Source organism: Saccopteryx leptura, chromosome 2 (genome assembly GCF_036850995.1).
Source record: "Saccopteryx leptura isolate mSacLep1 chromosome 2, mSacLep1_pri_phased_curated, whole genome shotgun sequence".
NCBI lineage: Eukaryota > Metazoa > Chordata > Mammalia > Chiroptera > Emballonuridae > Saccopteryx > Saccopteryx leptura.
In genome coordinates this window covers 292,785,164-292,805,733 of record NC_089504.1, presented here as the reverse complement: position 1 = coordinate 292,805,733, position 20,570 = coordinate 292,785,164, and the positions used below count along the sequence as shown (strand labels likewise).

The 20,570-nt window shown below is 34.9% G+C and overlaps 1 protein-coding gene across 2 annotated transcripts in view; it reads right to left on the bottom strand.

Annotated features, from left to right (window-relative positions):
- The window catches only part of FOXP2 (forkhead box P2), a 661,310-nt gene that overhangs the window by 436,879 nt on the left and 203,861 nt on the right, over positions 1-20,570 (bottom strand). For both annotated transcript variants that reach the window (XM_066362522.1, XM_066362526.1), the window contains exon 3: positions 2,362-2,452. The gene's annotated coding sequence lies outside the window, so the exon portion shown is untranslated. The remainder of the gene's footprint in view (positions 1-2,361; positions 2,453-20,570) is intronic.

The window sequence follows — 20,570 nt, the reverse complement described above, 5'->3', positions numbered from 1 at the left end:
GCTCAATTAGTTTGAGCACATTGTGCCAAGCACTAAGGTTGGCTCTGTAGAGCCTCTACCTCAGGCACTAAAAATAGCTTGGTTGCAAGCATGGCCAAAGAAGGGCAGAGCATCAACCTCTGGTGGGGGATGCTGGGTGGATCCTGCTTGGGGCACATGCGAGTGTCTATCTCTCTATCTCCCCTTCTCTCACTGGGAAAAAAATCATTTAATTTTTTTTGTCTTTTAGTCTCTCCACATATTAAACAAAGAATTATAATATCAGCTTTACTTACATCATAAGTAATGCCACAGTAAAGATAATCAGTTTAAATAAAAGAATAAAAGGAAGTAAGAAATCTCAAAATGTTGGAAAAATATTAAATGCTAAATAATAATGGAATCATTTTGTTTGCATATATGGCAAAATGATAAAGTTGGTACAAAACAAGTAAAAGTGCACAGACAAAATAGTAGGTAAACTACCTGAGAAATACTTGACTATAGAATTCAAGCTCATTGACAAAAATCTTTAAGGGAAGATATAGAGCCTCTATTTGGAGGAAGTTAAAAGAAAAGGTTGAACAGTGTGGATAACAGAGTAAAGGTCCTGAGGCCTGTCTTACACTGATGGCATACTCACATTAAAAAATTCTAAAGTGGGGTAGGCAAAAAAAAAAAATTCTGAGGAAGCCAAGACACCATGGTTTCCTTGTTTTGATGGGTAAAATATAGAGAGAGATTTTCCTCATGTAAATTTTTTTTTGTTTTCTCTTTATAATTATATTATTACTAATTTAACCACCTGTGACATACTGTGTGTATACCATGGTTCAATAATGATATAAAAGAACTAATTTTATAGAAACTGTATATATTGAGTAAGAATGGGAAATAAAATATACATCTCATGGAAATGCATCTCATGCTGCCTCCATAGTCCTTGCTTTGGACCAAACAGTGGATTTAAAATTTTCTAAATTGATACAGTTACCAGAGGAAACTACCATTAGATTTAAAGACGTGCATATTAAAAAAAAATAACAAACAATAACTCATGGACACATAACAGTGTTATGGTTACCAGAGTGTCAGGCAAATGAGTTGCAAAATCTGTATTTTCTGGATTTGTTCACTCTTTTTGTTAAAGATGGAGCTGCTCGTCACCCAGGTGATAATATTAATGCCCTTCTTGCTTGAGAAGAGGCTTGGTTATGCTAATACGTGCTGGAGGAGGGACTTTCGTGCCAAAAGGTTTTAAAAGGTGGAGCTAGGAGGCCATTTTGGGGAGAGTGGCCACATTCTTGTAGAGAAGAGAAGCCCATATGGTAGTAGGGCAGTGAAGCCACGTGGAGAAGGCAGTCAAAATGGCAGAATGGGGGAAGGAGAAGCCAGTTCATGGAGGAGAAGGAGATGGGCAATAGAGGTGAATAAGACTGGTGAGGTGGAAGCCTTTGATTCTAGGAAAACTCGGATGTGTCAGTAGCTTTGTGAGCACTGAATAAGTGGGTTTCAGAGCCCAGTATGTTTGTGTTTACTCACTTGCCAAATGCGAGTCTAGAATAAAGGAAAATGGACACCAGCTTTTGGCTCAATTGCTTCTTTACAACCTGAACCTGTGTTGGCCAGGTGGCTGTGATGGTGCCGGCAGTTACTGGCTTTACACAGAGGGAAGGAGGATGGGAGGTGTGAAAGGATAAAGGGGTCAAATATATGGTAATAGAATATTTGACTGGGTGGCAGGGACACCATACAGTATACAGTTCATGTACCATAAAAATGTACACTTGAAACCTATATAATTTTATTAACCATTGTCATCCTAATAAATTTAACTAAAAAAGAAAACAAATGCTTTCTAAATAGCTGATTTGCTGGGTCTCAAAAGTTTATGAGAAATATCAAACTTTCAAGAAAAAATATTGTAAGTATGTTATTCTCTTTCTTCTCTGATATTTCAAGATGCCCTCAAAACCTCAATATCAACTGAATCTTAAAATAACACTAAAGCATCAGAATAAAAGACCAACATAACGGTAACAGAAAATAACCCACAGGCTTTTCTTGCTGAATAATTTCAATATTTCAAAACAAAATCATATTCTCCTTCAATTTTATGTTAATTTTCAAAAAGCATGAGACCAAGTTTAATAGGAAGAGCGAGCACAACAAGGAGGGACATGGGAAGCCCAAGAGGAGAGACAGCGGTAACATTCCAATTGCCATTCTTGACATGTCTCTATGGTTCACTGGTAGCTTTTTAAAAATCTTGGGTAAAGATAATATTTAACTAAAAAATTAAAAACTAAAATAAAATAAACATTAGAAAAACAGAAATCAGCACAATGAACAAGAGAGAATTATTAACAAAAGGCCACTTACCTATTTCTTCCAGATCTTCCACAAGACTTTGAAGTTAACCTTGATATCAAGTCCTGGGTAAGTTCAATCTCAGCATCACATTAGAGTAGCCCTGTTAATAGAGACAAATAATTGTTACTGCTTTGAAAGTTAACTTCTAATTTATGTCACAATTAGTTCAATGACTTCATAGAACAAAATATATTTAACCTCAAATAAAGGTAATAGTTCATTGCTTTATGAATCTTCAAGCACGTGTGAAATGCTTTTCTACAATTTAGTTTGGAGAACTTTAAATCCATTGTTTGATACAAAACAAAGATCACCGAGACAGCATGCAATGCATTTCCAAGAGGTGCATATTTTATTTCCTACTCTTACATTGATTTGTAAGGTATAAACTTTTGGTGATTAAATTTTAAATGTATGGTGATGGAACATGGTTTGATTTTAGGTGGTAGACACACAAAGCAATATACAGATGATGTATCATAGAAATGTGTGCCTGAAATCTATATGATCTTATAGACCAATGTCACCTCAATAAATTTAGTAAAAAATTTAAAATATAAATATATACAATAAAATTATTTGTCTCAAATTTCTCAACTGAAAACATGACTGATTTCAATTGCCTCTTTAATACATACTTAATGTGCTTTGTAGGCCTTTACACAATTTACAAATTGGTAGTAAACATTTTCACCTTATAATCATAATGTAAACATTATTACCTTAATACTTATCTGAATTTGAAATTTCCAGATCCATTTACTATTTAACCACTCATTTTTCTAGCCTCTTCCTTCTTTAATTTGAAAGATTCAGCTCATAACTTTCTTAGGCTAAACTAAGCATTCTGAAGGCCCCCAAAATTATAGGTGTTAGTAGTGTACAGATAGTAAATGGGTTTTCATTCACACACCAACATTAATGACTGGTAGTAACTACAGGGAAAGCAGTATGGAGATAAATCTGAATCTGCAGCTGGAACGAATACTGTGTTCAGTTAGCAAGGTCTGCCATAGACATTGAAGAGATGAATGACAGCAGATGCCATCTTTGTTTAGCAGTTAGCAGGAATATAGAGGTTTGAAATAAACCAACACATTAGTAAGAGATTTATGTGTAATAAAGGTAATATCACAAAGTAAAAGGAAAGGTTAATGTTGACTCACTGCATAAAGAAAAAAAATGCCTTCAATTATGACAAAAAATTTAAACCTAGCTCATTATAAAATTTAATTCCAATGAAATTGAGTTTTGTTTTGTTTGGTTTTGGTCTTTTGCATTTTTCTGAAGTGAGAAGCAAGGAGGCAGAGAGACACTCCTGCATGAGCCTGACCAAGATCCACCCGGCATGCCGACCAGGGGGCGATGCTCTACCCATAGGGGCATTGCTCCATTGCAACTGGAGTCATTCTAGTGCCTGAGGCGGAGGCCAGGGAGCCATCCTCAGCACCCGGGCCAACTTTGCTCCAGTGGAGCCTTGGCTGCGGGAGGGGAAGAGAGAGACAGACAGAAAGGAGAGGGGAAGGGGTGGAGAAGCAGATGGGTGCTTTTCCCGTGTGCCCTGGCTGGGAATTGAACCAGGGACTTCCACACACTGGGCTGACGCTCTACCGCTGAGCCAACGGGCCAGGGCTAAGATTAACGAGTTTTAAATGTGAAAGTTATCTTTTCAAAGATAATTTAAAATTAGCTAATTTTGAGATTTAAAAGTAAAATACAATTCTGAAATAAGACTTAAAAATATAAATAATAAAGCATAAAACTGGTGAATTTGGTTAAATAGAAATGATAAATTTTTAGTAAAGGGAAAAAAAAATTCAGTAAAGGATACCATAGATAAGTTTTATAGAAAAACAGGAAATACCTAAAATGAACAAGGAATTAAATTTAGATAATATACTCTGAGGAAACTAATAGAAAAGTGAGCAAAAATCTAAAAGACAGTGTCTCAGTAGGAGAAGCCAGAATAAATATCAAATACAGTTTAAAATGCTCAAAATCAGTAGTTGTCAAAAAGATGCAAATTAAGAAACCAGTGAGATACCACTTTATGTCATCAGGCTAGCATCAATTTAAACACTGAATTCCATCCGTGTTGTCAAGAATATAGAAAGATGAGTGAGCACCAGCTTGATAACTGCTAATGGAAGATTTAGCAATATGGTTATTATTAAAAGCAATATGGAAGACCTAATATTTCTATGTGATCTTTGTGGACCAAAACAACCTGTGCAGAATTCTACTGTTGTTTACAATAGCTTAGATTTTATTTCAAGATTTTATTTACATGCCTTTCGCTCCTATTTTTATTACTCAAAATTGATAAATCAAGAAATAGCAATAAGTAAATCATTTAAGATTTTGGCTGTAAATACCAAAAGCTAGACTGTGTGCAGCTAGACTGGGTGTGGGAAGACACAAGGCAGAGAACTGCTATTTTTCATTGTTAAAAAGCATTTGTTTCATTTGACTTTTTTAAACACAGTTCATATATTCCTTGAATACAGGTCAAATTTAAATACAAAAAAAATTGCAAGACACTCATTATAAATATAAACAAAGAACATTTCACCACTGTAACATACAGTTTTTATTTAAATAAGTACATATTATTTTAATAAACTTCAAGAAAGTCAGATTACTGAACACAGTGATCATAAGATCATTTAATTATATACCAAATTACTACTTAAGAACCAAATGATTAGTTAATTATATATTTAAAATTTCTATAGAAACAACAACTTAAGCCAGCGAAAGAAAATAAGAGCAATTGCAAAAGGCAAAACCAAAGAAAGAGAAGCTAATTAGAGTTTTCTTACACATGGTTACACATGCACGTGTAATGATTGGTTGCCAACTATGCCTGGCACTGACCAGACTCTGAGATAAAGCCATGATGTTCTCATGGAGTATGCAGTATAATGAGGAACATGTAAGGAATGACATCACAGTGTGCTGAACAACATTGTATGTGTTTATACAAATGGGTAGCATCCAGTATAAGCCAGGACAGAGAAAAAAAAAATCCTGGATAAAAGAATCTCTATGCTGTTCACATTCACAAGCATTCCCTTTTCTAATATCATTTAGCCTTTTAAATTGGATTACAAGTTTATTTAAGGTTTAATATGGTAAGAGAGCATCACTGATATTCTGAAAGAGTTTGACCTGTCTTCATTCAGGAACTACATTAGACAAAATGAACAATTGCTAGATGGTTTGGTTTCATTGTATGTATTATGTATGTATGTATGTACTTCTAGAAACTTCTCAATATTCAAGAAAAAGATTTAGTTTTCTAATACGTTGCTTGGATCTACTTGTTAATATAGTCAACCTTACTATATTTTAATTAACAAAACTGAAGATATGTCCTAAAAGAAATATCATCATTTAATTGTTTTCTAGATTAAAAAAATACATCATATAAAGCTTACATGTAAAACAAGTATTTAATCAATTCTACTGAAAAATAGCATAGTCTTTCATCAAGTTAATTTTAAAATTTGTAAGACTATGCTAAAAATTTGATGTAAATAAAACGCATTTTTATGTAGGTCATAATGTGTAACTGGTGTTCAAAAATGAAAATTACATTAACACTTTGAATACAGTTTTCATATTATACAGCACAAGTCTTCTTGGAAAATGGTGAAAAGTAAAAAGTAGTTTATTATCTCAAAACAAGCTAGGTGACTACAGCCAAAGAAGAGAAAGTAAATAATATTCCATTGGTTACAAAAGCTGATGGTATAACCAATATTTCAGTGAACAAAAAAACAAACAACTCAACCCAGTAAAGCCACAAAGTACAAAGTTTAATTCCAGTTGTTGGCTAATGGGGAGGGCTACATGGCTAGTAGGATAAAAGAAACAATCATAGCCTTCTGGGAAATTTTCTTCCCCAGAAGGCAGATAGTCCGTATGCTACATAAACAGTATTCTATTCTAATTTACAAAAGGCTCTGTTTTTGCAGAAGGCATATTTTAATCAGGATTTACATGAGAGAAACATCATAATCATTATTTATCGTCTGTAAAAATATTACAAATATCTAGAAAGCAAACAGCTAAGATTTTTTTAAAGTTGGTTTTGCAATGTCTAAATGCTGGGAAATTGCCAACAGAGACACAGTGCTCACTACAATTAGCACCCCAACTCTGATTAGAGCACTATGAACTCCAGAAGGGCAGTGATGTTCGGTTTATTCACTTTCAGTAAAAGAAACCTAAACTACTGCCTGTCACACTGTAAGCACTCAATAAACATTTGCTGTGTGGATGTATTATCTATAGACTAATCAACATGGAAATAGATAGACAAGGAAATTTAAAAGTGAAAGTCTAAAGTCTACGTAGATTGAACAGTGGATGTAAACCAGGACAGAGATATTGCCCTGATGTAATACTGGTTCAAAATAAAATTCAGTGATTTTTTTTTTCAAAAGAGGTAAGACATGGAAAACAAAGAAGAAATCTTTTCCACTGCTTTTAATTTAACATAGCACAATATTATTTTTATTTTTTAGATTCAAATAACAATTGAGAATATATATTTTGAAGTTTGAGTATAGAATTTTGTATGAAAGATTTAAAAATACTGATATAATCTATACCTTAATAAAATAGAATTTTTAGTTTTGGTAGTTAATATTGTAGTGACTACTGCATATAATGCAAAGCTATGAAACACATATAAGCATATATATATACATACTAATTATAGTTAATCTACATGAGATTTATTCTATGATTTTGGTAAAAATAACAAGTATATCTTTAGAATTATTAAGGAGTAATTTAATTAGCAATAAAAACATATTCAATATCTTTTAGCCATATTGGATAAGTGACATAAGTATTATTTCTACAGATGGGGTCTGTGCAAGATTTATTCTAATTTGACTGACCTACCCTTCAGTTAACAGCATCTGGATCTAAGAAGGTGGAGGAGCAGATAACACTTCAGACTCCACAACACCCCTAACAAACCATTAAGGAGATACAGTCATAGGAATTAAATTGAGATAAAAGTTTAGCTAGAAAATAACTCAAGCCACAACAAAAGTTAAGTTTGCTGATTTATGAGCATAGTTCAAAATATATTTATTCAGGGCAGAAACATTTTAAGTCATTTTTTTACATTTATATATTTGCCATTAACTTTTAATTGAAAATATTTGTTATTGGTGGGTTCAGTCAGAGAATATAAAAATCGTAATTAAATTAAGAAGCAAAAAAATAATATTATTAAGATAGTGAACAGGTAGTCATTAAAGATATGGGGAATATTAGGATGATTATTTGTAGGATTCTGTGCTTGAATTTCCTTCTGAGCAAAAGGAACAGCAGCCTGGTGGAAACTGCCTAAAAATAAGTTACAATACTTATACAAATATCAAAAAATACTTTAAATAAAATCCCATTTATTTCTATTTTTGTGATAAGAACAACATGAGATTTAACCTCAAAGAAATTTTAAGTACACAGTACTGTTAATTAAAAGCATAATAATCTCATCGGCAAATCTCTAGAACTTACTCATGCTGCATAACTGAAATTTTATGCCTATTGAATAGCAAGAGTTGAAATTACAAATTGTATAAAAGTTTTTTTTTTGCCTGATCAGGTAGTGGTGCAGTGAATAGAGCATTGGTGTAGGATGCTGAGGACCCAGGTTCAAAACCCCAAGGTCACTGGCTTGAGCACAGGCTTATCCAGCTCAAGGGCAGGCTCACCAGCTTGAGTGCTGGAATGAGTGTGGGGCCATAGACATGACCCCAAGGTTGCTAACTTGAACCCAAGGTCACTGGCTTGAGCAAGGGGTCACTGGCTTAACTGGTGATCGCAGTCAAGGCACATATATGAAAGCAATCAATGAACAACTATGGTGCTGCAACTATGAATTGATGCTTCTCAATTCTCATCACTCTCCATTCTTGTTTCTCTGCCCCTGTCTCTCTCTCTCTCTCTCGTGCTAAAATAAAATAAAATAAATTAATTAATAAATAATATTAAACAGAGAGAGAGAGCAAGCATCGAATAGGACATTGAAACTATGTATATATAAAAAACCAGTTAGATATGGCAAATACAATATCTGAAATGAAAACTTCACTAGAAGGAATCAATAGCAGGTTGGATAAAACAGAAGATCGGTTCAGTGATTTAGAGGAAAAGATTGTGTAAGCACAGAAGCGGAGGAGCAAAGAGAAAAGAGAATCAGGAAGGCTGAAGAAAGTCTAAGAGACCTCTGCAACAACAGCTTGTGAAACAACATTGGCATCACAGTGGTTCCAGAAGAAGAAAATGAGCAAAAGATAGAAAACCTGTTTGAAGAAATCATAAGCTGAAAACTTTCCTAACCTGGTGAAGAAAAAATTAACACAAAGTCAGGAAGTATAGAGTCCCATTCAAGCTGAAACCAAAGAGGCCTACACTAAGACACATCATAATTAAAATGCCAAAGATAAAAAGCAAATAAAAAATCCTGAAAGCTACAAGAGCAAAGCAATTAATTACTTACAAAAAATGCTCCCATAAGGCTGTCATCTGACTTCTCAATAGAAACACTTCAGGTCAGAAAGGAGGCAAGAAATATTCAAAGTGATGAAAATCAAGAACCTACAACCAAAACTACTCTATCCAGCAAAGTTATCATTTAAAGAAGAAATAAAGACCTTCTCAAATAAAAAATGACTAAAAGTGTTCATTACCACCAAAGCAGTATTGCAAGAAATGATAAAGGGTCTGCTGTAAGAAGAGGAAAGGGAAAAAAACTCAAGAGAAAGAGGATTATAGGTTTAAGAAATAAATTGTAATAAATAAATACATAACAATAATAACCTTAATATAAATTGATTAATTTTTCTAATCAAAAGACATGTTCGCTAAATGAATAAGAAAACAAAACCTATATATATGCTGTCTATAAGAGACCCATCTCAGAAGAAAAGACATGCATAAAATGAAAGTGAAGAGATGGAAAAAAAATATTCCATGCAAAATGGAAATTAAAAAAAGCTGGGGTAGCAATAATAATTATATCTGACAAAATAGCCTTTAAAACAAAGGCTATAGTTAAGAGACAAAGAATCTCACTACATAATGATAAAGGGAAAAACTCAACAATAGGATATACTAACTGTAAATATTTACACACCTAATACGGGAGCTCCTAAATATATAAACACCATATTTTTTGCTCCAAAAGACTCACCTAGGGTTTTAAGGAGGAAAACAAGAAAAAAAATATTCTGAACCAAATAGTGTGTTAAAATATTTAATAAAATATACCACAATAATATTTCAACAATGTAAACTCAACTGCAGTATTAATATCATTAGCACTGTTATAAACAAATGAGAAGAGACTTTAATGTTCAAATACTCTTCTAGTTGTCTGAGAACCCCAGAAACTCATCACCCCTAGTGTCAGAATTTAAGAAGCTCAGTTGCTCATAATAACGTGTCATTTTCTTCACTATTTTCATATATGATACTATCTTCAGTGTCATCTAGTGCATTGCTAATGTCATATTTTTTGAATGACCTTACCATGGTTTCATTCTTCACTGACTGCCATGATGTTTTCACCCATTCACAAACTTAAGTGATAGTGGATCGCTTAATTTGTCCGGTTGGGTCAGATCATGATTATCAGCAGCCATCCATTTATTCCACTCTTCTTGAATAAAGACTTTAAATGGTTTGATGATGGAAATGTCGAGAGGTTGCAACTGGCTAGTAAGACCCCCAGGAATTACAGCTAGATGAGTCGTCACTTCTTTAAATTTTCTTTTTTGTGGTTTTACTAATATGTGCTCTAAACTGGTCAAGCACTAATAGGGCAGATTTTTTCAGAAGCCCTCTAGGATGTTTGGACCAAACATTTTCACACTCGTGGCCCCTACCCTAACTGCCAGCCAGCCAGCCAATGAAATGCTATTAGCCTGGCAACAAGTGATGTCAGCACTTAACACAGAGCTCCAGCAGCAGCACAACAGCCCTCCATGACTGCACTGCACCTCTCATGTCTGCCCTTGATGATGCCAGATGAATGTGCCCACATAATGTTACTCGCCTTCCCTCCTGTGCTGCATGCAATTGTGGAAACTGGAACCAGGAGATCACTCAGATCACCAGCAGATGCCAGTGTTCTGCATGCTACCATGGTAGATATGATTACCATCCCACTGGCACTCATTCTATATATGTTTACCAGTGCAGCACCCTGCAGCAGCTAATAAAACCGAACAAAACATTCACTCCATAATATGCATGGTTATTTTCCCCTCCACTTTTGGGATAAAAAAGGTATGTCTTATAAAGTGAAAAATACAGTATATCTTTCCCAGACTTTGTTGGACATAAAGTAAGCAATTGACAGCAATACAATAATAGTAGAGAATTTTAACACCCAAATAAAATCAGTGAATATCCTCCAGAAAGCAAATGAACAAAGAAACAACAGCCTTAAATGATATCTTCAGAACCAAACCAGAAAAATATACATTATTCTCAAGTGCACATGGCATTTTTTCTAGAATACAGCACATGTTAAGACACAGAACATGTCTCAATAAATTTAAGAAGATTGAAATCATATCAAACATATTCTCTGACCAAAATTGTATGAAACTAAAAATCAACTACAATAGAAAAACTGAAAAACACTCAAACACTTGGAGGCTAAATATCATGTTATTAAATAACAAATGGGTTAACAATGACATCAAGGAGAAAATCAAAAGTTTATTAAAACATGTAAAAATGAACCTACAACAACTCAAAAATCTATGGGACACAGCAAAAGCAGTCCTGAGAAGGAAGTTCATAGCATTACAGGCATAGCTAAAGAAGCAAAAAAAAAAAAAAAGCTCAAATAATCTATCTAACCCAGCACTTAAAAAACTAAAAAACAACAACAAATAAAGCCCAGAGGAAGAAGAAGGAAAGAAATATTAAAGATTTAAGCAAAAATAAATAACATGGAAACTTAAAAAAAAAAACAAAAGATCAATGAAACCAAGATCTGGTACTTTGAAAAGGTAAACTAGATTGACAAAACTTTAACCAAACTCATCAAGAAAGAAAGAGAGAACTCAAATAAATAGAATTGACTGAAAGAGAAGAAAAAACTTACATCACAGAAATACAAAAGATTGTAAGAAAATATTATGAATAACTATTTGCCCCCAAATTGGACAACCTTGACAAATTGGATAAATTCTTGAAACATACAGTCTTCTAAAATTCAATCTGGAAGAATCAGAAAACCTGAGCAGACTGATCACAATAAATTAAATTGAAACTGTAAAACAAACAAACAAACAAACAAACAAAAAACTCCTAGCAAACCAATGTCCTGGACCAAATGGCTTCACAGGAAAATTTTACCAAACACTCAAGGAAGAACTAACATCTACCCATCTCAAGTTATTCCCAAAAATTCTAGAAGGAAGACTTGCAAGCTCATTTTATGAAGCCAGAATTATCCTAATTACAAAACCAAGTAAAAACACTACAAAGAAAGAAAAGTAAAGGCCAATATTCCTAATGAACATAGATGCTAAAATTCTCAACAAAATATTAGCAAACTAAATCCAGCAATACATTAAAGTGATTATACAGCATGATGAATTGAAATTTATTCCAGGGAGTCAAGGCTGGTACAGTATATGCAAATTAATAAATGTGACTCATCACATAAACAAAATAAAGGAATAAAAATCACACGATCATACCAATAGATGCAGAAAAAGCATTCGATAAAATCCAGCACCCATTTATGATAAAAAAACTCTCAGCAACATGGGAATAAAGGGAACTTACCTCAACATAATAAAGGCCATAAATGACGAACTGACAGTGAAAATCATACTCAGTGGTCAAAAACTAAAAGCAAGCCCCTTAAGATCAGAAACAAGACAGGGGTTCCCTCTATCACCATACATATTCAATATATTCTTGGAAAACCTAGACACAGCAATTAGACAAGAAGAAGAAATAAAAAGCATCCAAATATGAAAAAAGTAAAACTGTAATTATTTGCTGACAAGATGATACTGTACATAGAAAACACTGATGTTTCCACCAAAAGACTAGTAGGCCCAGTAAAAGAATTTGGCAAATCATCAGGATATAGAATTAATGTTCAGAAATTAGTGGCATTTTTATATATCAATAATGAACTATTAGAAAAAGAAATTAAAAAAAGAATCCCATTTACTATTGCAACAACAACAACCAAAATATTACCTAGAGATAAATTTAACCAAGGAGGTAAAAGGCTTGTACTCAGAAAATTACAAAACACACACACACACACACACACACACACACACACACACAAAGGAAGAAAGAAAGAAAAAGAAATTGAAGAAGATACAGGTAACACTATGGAGGAAGGAACAGGTGATGGTTTCCACAGTTATCCCCCACAGAACAGAAGTTTTTATTTTTAATAAAGACTACCTTACATAGACAATTCCAAGATGGCAGCAGAGTAGGCAGACATACAAACTGCCACCTCATGTAACCAAACTGGATTACAAATTAATTTAAGAACAATCATCATGAAAAACCAACTTTGGACTAAAAGAACAAGACTCGAAAACCAAGGAACACAGAAGAAACCACATTGAGTCTGGTAGGAAGTGTGGGACACAGTGGGGGCTCCCCCACTCTGAGGAGCAAGGGACAGCTGAAGGTCTGGAGGGTTTCTCATTGTGGGGAGAGAGACCCTGAGAAGCAGGGGTCCTCAGTCTCAGGACTGGAGCCCCAGCCTAGAAACCCAGACACTGGAGGAGACAGCCTTACAGCATTGAGTGGGGAGAAGAGCGAGATTCCTGTCTGTAGCAAATGGCTGGAAAAGAAGTTGCAGCCTTAAAGGGTTAGTGCAGAAAATATTGCTCACAGCCACTTGCCTGGGACTATGGGGGTGAGGAGGGCTGAAAGGACCAGTCTTGCATGAGGAGAGGGGGAGATCAAGGCATGGGGACACAAATGGTGATGGGGAGAAGAATACCTGAGCAGACTCATTCTCTAGTGCCAAGATGGACATATCTGAGGGAGGGTCACTTTCTCCATCCAGCACAAGCCTAGCGTCTAGCCCATTGACCCACCTCCAAAAAGCTCTCCAGGTCCAATTAGCAAGAAAGGCAATTCAGAAAGAAGGAAGTAAAGGAGAGGCACAGTGACTCAGTTTTCCATGAAGACCTGAGCTACACCTCCCCCTTCTGATATGGAGAATGCACTCCACCCTCAGAGAGTAATTGGGCAGACCACACCTCTGGTTTGCAGAGGCCACACTCACTGCATTCCGGGATAGAGTTTCAACTGGGGCCAAAGCACAAGATACATCCACTACCCCTGTCTTAAACACAGAAGTTCCCAACTGGGCTCAGCAAACAAACAGCAGGGAAATAAAGACTTTTAAGTAGCTCTACTTTTAAGGAGAATTAAAATTCGAGCAACCAGCAGAGGCTGAGGGATAAAGGACTGGAGGAGAGGCCGCATTCCATATACCATCCTTAGATCCACAACCCCAACAAGCTTGCCAACCACACCAGAAAATAAAAAGGGAAGACAGAGAAATGTAATCCATTTAAATCAACAAGAGAAATTCCCAGAAAAAGAACTGAATGAGATAGAAGTAACCAAATTACCAGATGCAGAGTTTTAAATAATGATTGTTTGGATGCTTAAAGATCTCAGAGCTACAATGGATGGACTTAATGAGTGCCTAAATAAAGAAATTGAAAGCATCAAAAAGGACACTGAAATCATAAAAAAAAATGTCAGAAATGACAATTATAATATCAGAAATGAAGACTACATTAGAAGGAATCAAAATCAGGCTGGATGAAGCAGAGAATAGAATCAGTGAATTAGAGAACAAAATAAATAAAAATACAGAAACAGAACAGCAAAAAAAAAAAAGGTTCAAAAAGTTTGAGGAAACTATACGAAAACTCTGACAATATGAAGAGAAATAACATCTGCATCATAGAGATTCCTGAAAAAGAAGAGAAGAATAAGGGATAGAGAACCTGTTTGAAGAAATCATAGCTGAAAACTTTCCTAAATTGATGAAGGAAAAAGTCACATATGTTCAAGAAGCACAGAGAGGTTAGCTAAAGAGAAACCCAATGAGGCCTACATCAAGAAACATCATAATTAAAATACCAAAGTCAAGAGATAAAGAAAAAATACTAAAAGCAGCAAGAGAAAAGAAGTCAATTACCTATAGAGGAGCCACCATAAGGATGACATTCAACTTTTCAACAGAAACACTTGAGGCAAGAAATATTCAAAGTAATTCAAAACAAGAGCCTACAACCAAGACTTCTTTATCCAGCAAAATTATTATTTAAAATTGAAGGAGAAATAAAAAGTTTCCCAGACCAAAAAAAAAGGAATTCATTACAACCAAACCAGTTCTGCAGGAAATGTTAAGGAGCTTGCTGTAAAAAGAGCAAAGAAAGGCCCTGGCCAGTTGGCTTGGTGGTAGAGCGTCGGCCTGGCGTGCAGAAGTCCCGGGTTCAATTCCCGGCCAGGGAACACAGGAGAAGTGCCCATCTGCTTCTCCACCCTTCCCCCTCTCCTTCCTCTCTGTCTCTCTCTTCCCCACCCACAGCCAAGGCTCCATTGAAGCAAGGTTGGCCTGGGCACTGACGATGGCTCTATGGCCTCTGCCTCAGGCGCTAGAATGGCTCTGGTTGCAACAGAGCAACAGCCCAGATCGGTGGAGCATTGCCCCCTGGTAGGCATGCCAGGTAGAGCCCAGTTGGTTGCATGCGGGAGTCTGTCTGACTGCCTCCTGGTTTCAAGCTTCAGAAAAATACAAAAAATAAATAAAAAATAAAAAAAAAGACATAGAGTAGCTGCATGGATAAAAAACAGAACCCGTACATACACTGTCTACAAGAGACACACCTCAGAACAAAAGATACACATAGACTGAGAGTAAAAGGATGGAAGAAATATCTCATACAAACGAAACAGAAATAAAGCTGGGGTAGCAATACTAATATATGACAAAATAAACTTTAAAACAAAGGCTATAGTAAGAGATGAAGAAATTCACTACATAATGATAAAAGGAGCATTACAACAGGAAGATATAAGTATTATATGTATATATGCACCTAATATAGGAGTACCTAAATATATAGAATAGATTTTGATGGACTAAAAGGGTGAGATCAACAGCAGTACTATAATAATAGGGGATTTTAATACCCCACTAACATCAATAGATACAACTTCCAGAAAAAAAATTAACAAAGAAACAGTGGCCTTAAATGACACACTAGATCAACTGGACTTAAAAGATACCTTCAGAACCTTTCACCCCAAAGCAACAGAATATGCATTCTTTTCAAGGGTTCACAGTACATTCTCTAGGATAGATGACATGTTAGGACACAAAACAAGTCTTAATAAATTTAAGAAGATTGAAATCATATCAGGAACCTTCTTGCATCACAATGGCATAAAACTAGAAATCAACTACAATAGAAAAACTGAAAAACAATCAAACTCTTGGAGACTAAATAGCATGCTATTAAATAATGAATGGGTTAACAGTGAGATCAAGGAAGAAATTAAAAACTTCCTCGAAACAAATGAAAATGAACATACAACAACTCAAAATTTATGGGACACAAAAAAAGCTGTCCTGAGAGTAAAGTTCATAGCATTATAGGCATACAGAGGAAGCAAGAAAAAGCTCAAATTAACAACTTAACTCTTCATCTAAAAGAAATAGAAAAAGAACAACAAACAAAGACAGAGGAAGTAGAATAAAGGAAATAATAAAGATCAGAGTAGAAATAAATTATATAGAGGGTAAAAGAACAATATAGAAAATCAATAAAACAGATAGGTGGTTGTTTGAAAAGGTAAACAAGATTGATAAACCTTTAACCAGACTCATCAAAAAAAAAAAAGAGAGAGGGCTCAAATAAATAAAATTAGAAATGAGAGTGAAGAAGTAACAACTGACACAGCAGAAATTCAAAGGATTGTAAGAAAATACTATGAAGAACTGTATGTCAAAACTGCAACAACCTAGATGAAATGAACAAATTCCTTGAAAAATGTAATCATTCAAAAAGCAATCTGGAAGAATCAGAAAACCTAAACAGACCGATTACAACAAAAGAGATCGAAACAATTATCAAAAAACTCCCAACAAACAAACCTGATGGCTTCACAGGTGAATTTTACCAAATATTCAAAGAAGAACTAACTCCTATCCTTTTCAAGCTATTTCAAAAAAATTCAAGAGGAAGGAAACCTTCCAAACTTCTTTATGAGGCAAACATAATCCTCATTCCAAAACCAGGCAAAGACACTACAAAGAAAGAAAACTATAGGTCAATATTTCTGAGGAACTTAGATGCTAAAATTCTCAACAAAATATTAGCAAATCAGATCCAGCAATACATGAAAAAAATCATACATCATGATCAAGTGGGATTTATTTTGGGGAGGAAAGGCTGGTACAATATTTGCAAATCAACCAATGTGATTCATCACATAAACAAAAGTAAAGATAAGAACCACATGGTAATTTCAATAGATGCAGAAAAAGCATTTGATAAAATCCAGCACCCATTTATGATCCAAACTCTCAGCAATGTGGGAATACAGAGAACGTACCTCAACATAATAAATGCCATTTATGACAAACCCACAGCCAACATCATACTCAATGGGCAAAATTAAAAGAAATCCCCTTAAGAACAGGAACAAGGCAGGGGTGCTCCCTTTCACCACTCTTATCCAACATAGTTCTGGAAGTCCTAGCCACAGCAATCAGACAAGAAGGAGAAATAAAAGTCATCGAAATTGGTAAAGAAGAAGTAAAATTTTCATTATTTGCTGATGACTTGATATTGTACATAGAAAACCCTAAAGTCTCAGTCAAAAAGCTACTGGACTGGATAAATGAATTCAGCAAGGTGGCAGGATATAAAATCAATATTCAGAAACCAGAGGCATTTATATACAGCAACAATGAACTGTCTGAAAAAGAAATTAAGGAAATAATCCCCTTCACTACTGCAACCAAAAAAATACAGTACCTGGGAGTAAATTTAACCAAGGAGGTTAAAGACCTGTATTCAGAAAATTATAAAATGTTGATAAAAGAAATCAAGAAAGATACAAACAAGTGGAAGCAGATACCATGCTCACGATAGGAAGAGTAAATATTATTAAAATGTCTATAATACTCTTAAGCAATATATAAATTCAATGCAATTCCTATTAAAACACCAATGTCATACTTCAAAGATATAAAATAACAAATACTCCAAAAATTTATATGAAACCAGAAAAGAACACGATTAGCCTGAGCAATCTTGAAAATGAAATATAAAGCAGGGGGTATCACACTTCCAGATTTCAAGTTATACTTCACGGCCATTGTACTCAAAACAGCTTGGTACTGGCATAAGAAGAAGCATACAGATCAACAGAACACAACAGAGAATCCAGAAATAAATCCACACCTTTATGGCCAATTGATATTGGACAAAAGAGGTAGGAGCATACAATGGAGTAAAGACAGTCTCTTCAACAAATGGTGCTGGGAAAACTGGACAAATACATGCAGAAAGGTGAAACTAGACCACCAACTTACACCACTCACAAAAGTAAACTCAAAATGGATAAAAGACTTGAATGTAAGTTGTGAAACTATGATCATCTTGGAAGAAAACATAGGCAGTAAGCTCTCCAACATCTCTTGCCACAATATATTTGCTGATTTAACTCCACAGGCAAGTGAAATAAAGGACAGGATGAACAAATGGGACTATATCAAACTAAAAAGCTTTTGCACAGCAAAAGACAACATGAGCAAAGTAAAAAGACAACCCACACAATGGAAGAACATATTTGCAAACATGTCCAATAAGGCATTAATAACCAAAATCTATAAAGAACATGTAAAACTCAATACCAGGAAAGTAAACAATCCAATCAAAAATTGGGCAAAAGAAATGAATAGACACTTCTCCAGAGAGGACATACAGATGGCCAATGGGCAGATGAAAAAATGTTCAACATCACTAATCATTAGAGAAATGCAAATTAAAACCACAATGAGATATCACCTCATACCTGTCAGAATGGTTGGTGCTCATTAACAAAACAACACATAACAAGTGCTGGTGAGGGTGTAGAGAAAAGGGAACCCTCCTGCACTGCTGGTGGGAATGAAGACTGGTGCAGCTACTTTGGAAAACAATATGGAGATTCCTCAAAAAATTAAAAATTGAACTGCCTTTTGACCCAGCTATCCCAGTTCCAGAAATATATCCTAAGAATATCAAATCACTGATTCAAAAGAAGAAATGCACCCCCCATGTTTATTACAGCATTGTTTACGATAGCCAAGAACTGGAAACAGCCCAAGTATCCATCAGTTGACGAGTGGATGAAAAAAGCAGGGTACATATACACTATGGAATACTATGCGGCCATGAAAAAGAAGTAAATCTTACCCTTTGCGACAACATGGATGAACCTGGAGTCTCTTATGCTAAGCGAAATAAACCAGGCTGAGAAAGAAAAATATCATATGACCTCACTCATATGAGGACTCCAATGAAAATGTGAACTGAGAACAGAAGAGAGGCAGAGAAGTGGTCATAGAGTCCAGAGGGAAAGCAGTTAGAGGGAAAGGGGATGAGAGGAGGATTTCAAAGAAAGTAAAGACATTAGTGAAAGTGTATACACATAACACAAAGAGATAGAGGGCAGGATAGTAAATCATGGAGAAAAGGGGAAGTAGGTGAGGGGAGGGGACAAAGGGGGTATCAAGGAGAACACGGGGGGAGGGAGAGAGATATATTCAGGAACACTTGTAACTATGTAAACACAACAAGTTAAAATCAATAAAAAAAATTAAAAAAAGAAATTGAAGAAGATACAAACTAGTGGAAGCATATACTGCATTCATGGATAAGAATTAACATCATTAAAATGTCCATGCTACTCACAGTGATCTATAGATTCAATGCAATTCTTATTAAAATATCAATAGCCTACCTCACAGAGCTAGAACAAATTTTCTAAAACTTTATATGGAAACAAAATGAACCCACGTAGCCTCAGCAATCTTGAAAATCAAGAATAAATTGGGAAGTATCACATTTCCTGATATAAGCTATATTACAAGATCCTTGTAATCAAAACAGCCTGGTACTGGAATAAGAACAGCCATATATGGAAGAAAGCAGAGAACCCAGAAATAAACCGACACTTTTATAGTCAATTAATATTTGACAAAGGAGGCAAGAGTATACAATGGAGTAAAGACAGACTTTTTAATAAATGGTTTTTGGAAAAATGGACAGGTACATGCAAAAAAAATAAAATAAAACTAGACTACCAACTTATCCCATTCACAAAAATAAACTAAAAATGGATAAAAGACTTAAATGTAAGTTACAAAACCCTAGAAGAAAATATAGGCTATAGACTCTCAGACATTTCTCATAGCAATATTTTTGTGGATATATCTCCTTGGACAAATGAAATAATGGACAAAATAAACAAATGGGACTACATCAAACTAAAAAGCTTTGCATAGCAAAAGAAACCATTAATAAAGTTAAAGACAACCCTACAGTATGGGAGAACATATTCGTAGATATATCTATATTTGATAAAGGTTTAATAACCAAAATTTATGCAGAACTTTTAAAACTCAACACAGGAACACAAACAATCCAGTTTTAAAAAATGGGTTAAGAACCTGAATAGACACTTCTCTGAGGAGGACATACAGATGGCCAACGGACATATAAAAAGATGTTTGCTGTCACTAATCACCAGAGAAATGCAAATTAAAACCGCAATCAGATACAACCTCACACCTGCCAGAATGGCGCTCATTAACAAATCAACAAAACAATAAGTGCTGGGGAGGATGTGGAGAAAAGGGAACCCTCCTGCACTGTGGGTGGGAATGCCTATTGGTACAGCCACTGTGGAAAACAGTATGGTGTTTACTCAAAAAATTAAAAATGGAACTAATTTATGACCCAGCTCTCTCACTTCTAGAATACATCCCCCAAATCCCAAAACAGTCATTCCAAAGAAGATATGTAGCCCCATATTCATTGCAGCATTATTTACAACAGCTAAGATCTGAAAACAGCTCAAGTGTCTATCAGTGAATGGGTAGTTTAGAA